This window comes from Augochlora pura, chromosome 3 (assembly GCF_028453695.1).
Source record: "Augochlora pura isolate Apur16 chromosome 3, APUR_v2.2.1, whole genome shotgun sequence".
Classification (NCBI taxonomy): Eukaryota; Metazoa; Arthropoda; class Insecta; order Hymenoptera; family Halictidae; genus Augochlora; species Augochlora pura.
In genome coordinates, this window is record NC_135774.1 from 29,699,751 (window position 1) to 29,709,151 (window position 9,401).

At 50.8% G+C, this 9,401-nt stretch overlaps 1 protein-coding gene across 1 annotated transcript in view; it reads right to left on the bottom strand.

Annotated features, from left to right (window-relative positions):
• Nucleotides 1–5,711, bottom strand: part of Cpx (synaptic transmission protein complexin) — a 399,767-nt gene extending 394,056 nt beyond the window's left edge. Inside the window, exon 1 of the mRNA XM_078176731.1 lies at nucleotides 5,325–5,711. The gene's annotated coding sequence lies outside the window, so the exon portion shown is untranslated. The remainder of the gene's footprint in view (nucleotides 1–5,324) is intronic.
• Nucleotides 5,712–9,401: the final 3,690 nt, after the last annotated feature.

Below are 9,401 nucleotides of genomic sequence, written 5' to 3' on the forward strand. Positions count from 1 at the left end.
GAACTGGCAAGGTTGTGTGACGTAAGAGGCGCGACCCCTTTCTTTCCTCAAATTGGCGCGAGGCGCGTGTTCCTCGATTATTAATGGATTGATTCTATTGCCTTCACATTTATGTATATTTTTATATTTATTATTATTATTATTTATTAACGAGATAGTAAGACCCTTTTGTGTTACATAGAGGTGATGTATATGTACATAGTCTGAAATACATTTAAACAATATAAATTAAATCAAGAAAAAGAATGTATATTAAGAAAAATGGTACCTAATGAAAAAATGGTGCCTAAAATGTCAAAATTAATGTATCTCACAACCTCAACCCATTTTTCTCCAGAGCACAAATGCTTTTCTAATGAACAAACACGTCACATACTCGGTCCCTAAGTCTTCACTAAGTACTTCCTCAAAGTCCATCCTAAGATCGCGCGAGCGCCTCGCGGTTTCGCCACGCGCCCGAACCGCGAAGACGGAAGACCTCTCTCTCGTGTAATTTATGAACGAAACACGCCGGATCCATCGACGCCGGAAAATATACGGTGGTTTGTGTCGGAGGGAGGGGGGAACGTGCCACTCGCAGGCGTCCATGATTCATTGCGGCTGGGCTAAGCCTATCCGCATAATCAGACAGCGACGTATCACCTCCGCCATTAATTACGGGGCCGCGGCGGCACACGCATTTATCAAGTCGAGGGGGCGGAGGAGGGGCGAGGGAGAACGTGAAACGAGGCACGAGCCTGGCAAATGGTCGTGTCAACGATGACTCTCCGTGGTCCCCGATCGGCTAAGGAAAAGTCAGGAGCGGCGATCGATCGAGGCTTACGGTCGCGAAGGGAAATCGGGACGCGAGATCTCGAGAATACCCAGCGCGACGACGTGTAAACAGCCCCGAAAGCCGTGTAACTAATGCGGCCGTCTACCAGTGCCGAAACGTCTTCAGCTCTTCGTTCGATCACCGTTGTCTTCGCTGTATGGAACGCGGTGGTGGTGGCGGTGGTGGTGGAATCGAACTCGGAACGATCCGCTTTAACGCGTCGCTTTAACAGTCGTTCGGAGGACAAATTATTTTCTGGCACGGAAGACGAGACGCGGCGCCGTGGTCTTGGGGATTCTTGGTTTGTTTTAGCTGTCTTGGATGAGTTTGCTTATAGGTGATACGGAATGTTGCTATTCGAGCGTGGTCTTTATTTCTCTATCAACCCTTTGCACTCGGAACCATTTAAACTGTAAATCTTAAATAATTTTTCTGGTTCGTGGTATTTCCATTCTATTTAACAAAATAAATTTTTATGCATAGAAAATTTATTCTTGCGACTCCTGCGAACAGTTTTACTACTTGATAATTTTTTAAATCTAAACCTTATCGTTACAAAAATTATTTTGCAACGTAATAGAATAATTTTAGCGGTGCCTCAGAGTCGCCACTCGAGTGCAAAGGGTTAACCCCTTAGCGTACTTTGACGAGTCCGATTAGATATAGAAATTACTAGTAACAAATGATTAAGTATGGATGTTGTACTGTTCTTTGAAATTGCAATAAAATTCTAATCCCTCGGTGTTAATATTTAAGCACTCGACTAAATTCAGGCACGGAATAAATATTAATATCCTGCCCCTTCTAAGAAACGATACGAATTGAAAAATTTCTGATCGCAGTAACTGCAAAGAAGCAGAGCTTCAGAAAAATAGATTTCTAAAATATCAAATACATTATAAATCTCTTAAAATATAATTAAACATCTTTCTCATATAACACAGTATTTCCCAAACGAACTTCTTCTGAAACAGTACTTACACATGGCCAATACATAACTACATTTAAAATACTATCTCCGTAAGTACTGCATAAAAGAAATTCACTCGTCAAAAACTCCGTATTACATAAGAGGATGAAAATGTTTACAGTCTATCCACCGTTCCGAGGATCCGTCTCTCGCGCGAAACGGTTAAGCAAGAGGAGCTCGGAGAGAGAAAAGGATGGTGGAGAGAAATGAAGTTTCGCTGGCAAACAGACTGCGACGGATTGCGTCGGCAACGCGCGACGGCGCGCCGAGCCGAACAATAAAATCCGGCCCGAAGAAGCCCGAGCGAGATTTAAGAGCGTCAAACGCGTATAGTCGAAAGTTCGACGACGGCGGCGGCGGCGGCGACGGCGCGCGTTCGAGGAAGCGTTCGATCGGGGCGGGAAGTAGTTTACGCCGGTGATTAGGAGCAGAAGGTGTTCCACCGGCGAAAAGAGCGACGCCGGGGTGGGTCGGCCGCGCGGAGATTAAAAGAGAGGTCTCGATCCCGCAGGAAATGAATTCGAGGCGCGCCGGGGCTAAGGAGAGAGAGAGGAGAGAGACCCGGCGGCAGAAACTTCTCCGCGCGAAGAAATGTCTGTGGGATCGGATCGCGGGGGGGAATGGGGAGCGCGGGGGGGAAAGGGGTGCGAGGCGAATAATTCGCCGGGCAACTTTCGGGCTTTAAATATCAATTGAACTTGGCGAATTCGCATCTGCATACCGCCGCGCGGTGCACCGGCGATATATGCGAGCGGGGGGTGGCAGAGAGGGGGGGAGGGGGCGATGGGGTTGTGCGGAGGGAATGGCAGCCCCGGTTTCCAGGAGTTGGCCGCGATGCGAGATAAACGAGCAGAGGGCTTCCCGCTTGATATGCTACGCGAGACGTTGATAAGGGCTGAGCCCTTGAATAATTAATTCGAAGACGTTCCGCCGAGCGGCGACGGGAACGGGGATAGAGAGAGAGAGAGAGAGGGAGAGAGAGAGACACCGGCGACGGCACCGTCTGAAGAGGGGAAACGCGGTGGAAAAAGAAACGGCGCGCGGGTTCGCTGACCTTCGTCCGTCCTTCTCCGACCTTCCTAACCTACAGAGCCCACCCTCCGGCGGACCTTCCCCGCATTCACCGGACTCGAACGCGGCTGCCCGGAATCGACGTGTGCCATGTAAATAGCCGGACCGTATAGCAGCACGGTCTTGGCAGCCCTTGCGCGGTTCTCGAAATTGTGTAACAGCGCTGAGAGCGGTCAGGGATGTTTCACAGAGTTATTTATATATTATTTATTTTACAGTTATTGTTTTATGTTACTGCAATTGATGCGGGTTTAATTTAGAGGAAATTCTGGTTAATGTTTTATGCGGAAGATTGGATTCAGCTGTTTGAGAGAGAAATCGAGAGGGTGCAAGATGACGGGTCCGCAGTGACCCGTGCCAGTTGTGTAAAAGAAGACAGTGTAGGAGCATCTTCAGTAGCAAGCTTAGCGTTTCCAAGATCGAATAGAAAGACCGAAAGTTTAAAGAAAAATCGAAAGAGGATAAGATAAAAGGTCCGACATGACCCATGGAAATTTTGTAACACAAGACTATGAAGAATGATTGTCAAGCACAATTCTGCCATTTCCAAGTAGATCGAATAAAAATATCGCGAATTTAAAGAAAATCGAGAGAATGAAAGATGACGGGTCCGCAATGACCCATAGAAATTGTGTAAAATAAAACTGTGTAGGATCATCTTCACTCGGAATTCTGGTATTTCCAAGATCGAATAAAAAGGCCGAAAAATTGAAGAAAATTCGAAGGAGAATAAGAAAAAGGGTCCAACATGACCCGTATAAATTCTGTAAAAAAGCACCTAGAAGAGTTCTAAGATCGTGTATCACGATCCTCAGTCGCAGCAGCGGCGTATCCGAGAATAAATGGGCCACGAGTTTGGTGGAAAATCGAAGGAGCGTAAGATGACGAAACGCGCGCGCGGGGCGCCGCGAGGGGCGGAATTAAGCATCGAGGGGGATGACCTCGAAGTTCGTGTCCCGTGGCCGGCGTCGACTAGGGTCCGTCAAAGCTTGTACGTCGGAGAGACGGTCCCCTTTTAACTGCCACTCAATTTAAGAACCTCCCGAACGTGCATTTCCCTAATGGAACCAGTTTTCCACGGTTCGGGAACAGCGGGGCTCGGAGAACGGTCGGTCGAGCTGAACGGCAGCGGATACGTTAGCATAATATTGAAACGTCCGGAAATGCAATTTCCCGGCTTCCGTATCCGTTTCGTTTTTCGCAAACAGAGGACCGTCGTGGACTGGTGGTACGCTTCCTCTCTTCTTCTCTCTATCTCTCTCTCTCTTTTTCTCTTTCTCTCTCTCGTGCGCGCAAAGAATCGGGGCGCGTGGGCGGAGATGTTTGGAAAAAGGAGCGCGGTGAATTTTTCCGCGGATGTTTACGCTGTTCCGTGCCACTTAATAGACTATTTACAGACCGCGGCGCGGCATAGGGGATGAAAGTTTCTCTTTGCCGGCTGCGCGGCGATACGCTCCCTCTCTCTCTCTCTCTCTCTCTCTACGGTCCGGGGGGTGCAATTTATCAAACGATGTTTAACAATTATTCCGCGTACGAGCCACCGAGGAAACATCGGTGCCATGTTTTCGAATCGAAAATTGCCCGTGTAGACGGACAGAGAGGCGAAACGACGAGAGGGCAACAGAGAGAGAGGGAGAGAGAAACAGAAAGAGGAGCAAGAGAAATTGCCATAGAGAGCAGATAGAAAGAGAGAGAGAGAGAGAGAGAGAACGGGTTTAGATTCGGTGACAGAGTCGGAACGCGGGTGGGAGAAAGTATCGAGGGAAGTGCAAGGTCATGGGGGTTGGCGCCGACACGGGGCCACTTGGAGGAGCGTCCTCGCGGACGAGCGGTGCCGGACGAGCGGAGAGACGGCTGCGGAATCGCCGCGGGGAGACTTTGACGAGGGGTGCATCGAGTCAGCCGAGGAGTTCTGGGGCCGGGAAAACCAGCCGAGAGATCGATCAGGGAGGCCTGCAAGCGGCCTAACCCTTGCTTGCGTTTTATCGAGCCGCCGCCACTGCCGCGACGACAGAACAGTGGAAAGAGAGAGAGAGAGAGATAGATAGATAGAGATGGATAGAGAAAGAGAGACAGGGAAAGAGGTAGAGAGCGAGAGGGATAGAGAGAGAGCATGGCACGCGTTGCAGTGAAGGTAGCGGCATAGGAGCCACGCGTTTCCGCGTGAAAATCGACCGCCGAGAAAAATAACAGGGGGAGGGGCGGTTTATCGATCGAGAACACCACGCAAAAACGTGCGAGGTTGTTGACTCTGAAAGAAACAAGCGGACAGAGTGCGCGGGAGACAGAGAAACGGAAAGAGAGAACGAGAGGGAGAGAGAGAGAGAGAGAGAGAGAGAGAGAGAGATGGGCGAAAGGGAGGCAGTGCGGGCGAGAGACGAAGAGAAGGAGAGAGAGAGAGAGACGTAGGTGTACGCAGAGAGACATCGACGAACGCTGCGGAACAATGATATCTCGTAGAGGACTCACCTTGGCTGGCAGGTGATCCCGCGGGACGGAGAGGCTTCGTCGGAACCGGATCGAGAAGAGGTTCGCTCGGAAAACAGTGTACTACCGGCGAGGACAACGACGACGTCCGTACGAGTCTCACGTTTAGACTACGTGCGTCTCCCCGGTCGTCGGCGACGGCGGCGTCGGCGTTGGTGGTGGTGGTGGTAGTGGTGGTGGTGGTGGCGGCGGCGGCGGGAACGGTGGTGGTGGCAGAACGGCGCCGGTGGTAGCGGCGGTGGTGGTGGTAGCGGGAGCGGTGGTGGTGGCTGCTGCTCTCCGCGTCCTCCCCTGGAGGGAACGAGACCGGAGGGTGGCGAAGGGTTAGATAGAGAGAGACGGGCTGAGACCGACGAGATCGAAGTCTCGTGGCAAACGGTCGTGGACTGAGTGAACCCGAGTTCCGACTGAGGCGGCAGAGTCACCGAATAAGCGACGCTCGCGTCGCCACGCGGAGGGTGCCCGAGTCGCCATCGATCCATCGAGAGTGGTATGGGGATGCTTCGCAAACAGGGAGGGGGATGAGAACGGCTGGCTGATGGACGGCGGAGAAGAGCGGCGGGGAACGGGCCGACGCGCAACCCTACCCTTCGGCCCTTCTCGCGGCCGCGGAGAGGGGGGTGCCGACTCGGAAAGAGGGCGGGGCGAACACGTTCGTCCGGCTCTCTCGCTCTCTCCCGGCTCCCCGAGCCCTCTCCCGCTGCTCCGGCCACCGGCGGGGGGAGAGAGAGGGGACCGCGTGCATCTTTCCTCGCTGCTTCCTACCCCCGAGTCAAACGACCCTCTATACAAGACCGTTTCTATGTCTCGCGCACTCTCTTCCCTCCTCGCTTCCTCCCTCGCTCCGCGACGCGCCCGCCGCCTGCCGCCCGCCGCCGCCGCCGGCGGGGGGGAGGTGGCTCGCGGGGCTTTTTTGACTCTGCCCCGACCCCAGGAGATGATGAAGAAACCCCCGGTGCACGCGTGCACCCCCTGACCTTGTTACCGAGTCGCTGCCACGACCTCTGAGAAGCGTTCCTGCGACGCGCAACTCGCCGAAAGAAGCGCAAGGCTGCGACCGCTGGCGAATATTAATGAACCTCGACAACGGAGGCCTCGATGGCTGAGGGTCGCCGCAGGCGTCGGGATGCTGCGACCGGACCACCGGAATGCTCGTTCCCCGACGGATCGAGATGCCGTCGAAGCTATCGAGGGATCGAGGTAAACGATTTCTTCGAAAACCTGTTATAGCCCCCGGTATTCCAGGTATTTACGACGGAATCAAATACTTTCGTTCGGTCGATCCGACGGCGCTATTTTCGTTTCGACGCGCGGTATTTTTGCTTCGTCGACCGGACACGCGACGCGGACCGTTGTAAATTTCCATTTCGATCGGTTAATTCGATTTTCGGCTGTGAAAGGCGACGCCCGATACGACGGATTCCGGCAACGAGATCGCTGTTGAAGAGTTAGAGCGGGTTGATTCGCGGGAAGCGGCAGAGACGTTCCCGCGACTGCCCCGCGGCAAGGTTGCGCGGGAGGTTAATCGCGAGAGCCCTTCCCCGGTGTTAGTGCGGGCGCAACGAACCACGAAAACTCCGGGCAACGGTGGCAACTTCGGCCGCGCCGCTCGAAAAAAAAAGATAAACGCCCGCGAAATAGGTCGGTGGTGGGATGATGAAAATTTGGACGGAGCGTTGCATCCCGTTCTGGCCTGGATAAGATGAGAAATTTCGCCGTTATCGTAAACGCTTTAGCCTTAAAGCTTCTCTCGTAAAATGTTGGACGTAAATATAGCGGCGGCCTCCGTCGTCTCCGTTATGCCTCATTCGAATAACCCGCTATAGACGGTTGCGTATTTTATGAATCGATAAAAGCCGACTCGGCGGTCGTTGTTTCGCTCATCCGGCTCGATACCTAATACAGAGGCGCGATTCGTTCGCGGCTTTCCTCTCGCTCTCCGTGACCCTCTCTTTCTATATTCCTCTCTTTCTTTCTCTTCCTTTCTTTCTCTCTTGCTCTTTTCTCTTTTTCTCTCTCTCTGCCTCGCTCTCACTCTCTCTTTCTCTCCCTCGATTTCTCGTTCTCTCTTCCCGCTCCTCTTCCACAACGCGGTTGACTATAAAAGACGCTCGCGCGTGTACACCGCCTTGAGATCCATTAACCGAACGCACCGTCCTCCCCTCGAGCTGTCGCGCACATGCGAACGTTTTTAGTCCGGGGAACCGCCTGGAAAAATGTAAATCTGGGTCAACGTTGTTCCGGATGGAACACCGGCGATGAAATGAAAACGCGGGCTCAAAGTGGCGCGATGTGTTTCCCATTTTCGCCATCCACCGCTCCGCGACCCTCTCGCGGAACGACGCGGCGCGACGTTACCGGTCCGAAAAATCAAATTCCACTGACTTTCGAAAATGTCTTTCTCTCTCTTTCTCTATTTCACTATTTCCAAACAGTATCGTGCCGCGTCGATTTTGTATCCGTTCGCGGAAAATCAGATTGAACTTCTCGATTTCATCGGAAACACAAAAGGAAAAGTCGATTCGAGTTTCCAGCATGGTGCACGAGTTTCCAAAAATTGTTAGGTGTACTGGTTAATGTTATTTTTCTAGATATATTTATATTTAATTATTTATTATGAGAACACTGAAAATATTATAATCGTGAACATGGCGGAGACGAAGGTGAACACAGAGAACAGAAGAGGAACCGTGGCGCGTCCTTATTGCTGGATAACATTAAAGATTATATTCAACAATTAATAATATACATATTTTTCAATTGACGAAGTTATAAATGTGTCGGTATGCAAATATAATTTATTTTATTCGCAGCAAGCTTGATTGCCTCTCCTGCGAAACTTTTCCAAAGTGCTAATATTATTGAGATTTTTGCAGGAAAAATGTGGAGTATCGTGGCGAGCGAAGAGCATTTGCGGGAACTTTTAATTCATTATTTCATCTCGAAGAAAAGTGCTGCTGGGAACTTGTCGCATAGTTCGGGAAGCTTTCACTGAACATGCTCCGTGTCCGGGAACTAGAGAACGCTGATTTAACACTAAAAGAAGCAGCACCGGTCAAGCGACTGGTTTCATTTATTTTATTTTATAATTATCGAAGTTATAAAGCTGATTCCATTAAAAATTCTTGAATATAATTTTTCATCAGGCATATAATATTTAACCCTCCCATTTTAACCGTAAATCTGAAATAATCTCTCTGGCTCCTAATATTTCCATTCAATCGTAATACCAACAATTACACTAATTAACAATTTTTTAAATCTAGACTCTAGTGATAAAAATATTATTATATAAAATTGAACAATTCTAGCAGTTCCTCGGACTCACCATTCGAGCAAGGGTTAAAAAATTATATAATAATACTTCAATTATTGGTTACCACGACAACCGATTCACAGACTTCCGGTCGCAATAAAGAACCAATTTATACACCGCCGGTCGCTAAAATATTAACAAAACATTTCGGGTCCTTCGGTCTCGGTTTTCGCAGTAAATGGTCCGGTTAGCGTCCGCGGCCGCTGGTTCGTCGTAAAACATGTAACGCCGTTCCTGGTGTCCGCGAACAAACGGACGATTGTCTAGGTACAACGGTGCGTTGACCATTCCGGACCATAACGCGGCGACATTATCATGAAAATTTTACGAGTGTCTCGAAATCACCGGTTGGCATCGCGCGGAGAACGTCCGACGGACGCGTCGCCGGGCTAATGGCGTGACATAGCTCAGCTTTATCTTGCGTTGCCGGGATGAATCACGGCTGATCCGACGATAAATCGATCGCCGGCCTCCGGACCCGCAAGCGGAAAGCGAGCCAAACATGATACTTCGCAGAGGGGGGGGGGGGGAGAGAGAGAAGGGCCCGGGAATCCATCAGACGGGGGACAGGGGGCGCGGGTTCATTTGTGACTTAACTAATAGCAGCCGGTTACAGGCGTCGAGTTGATTGTTTATACAGTAAAGACGAGGAGGCAATCTCTACTCCATTAACACTTTGAGTGCCTCGGCGAACCCCGTGCTCGATATCCACGGGCTTGGGAAACCCTCTCTCACTCTCTCTC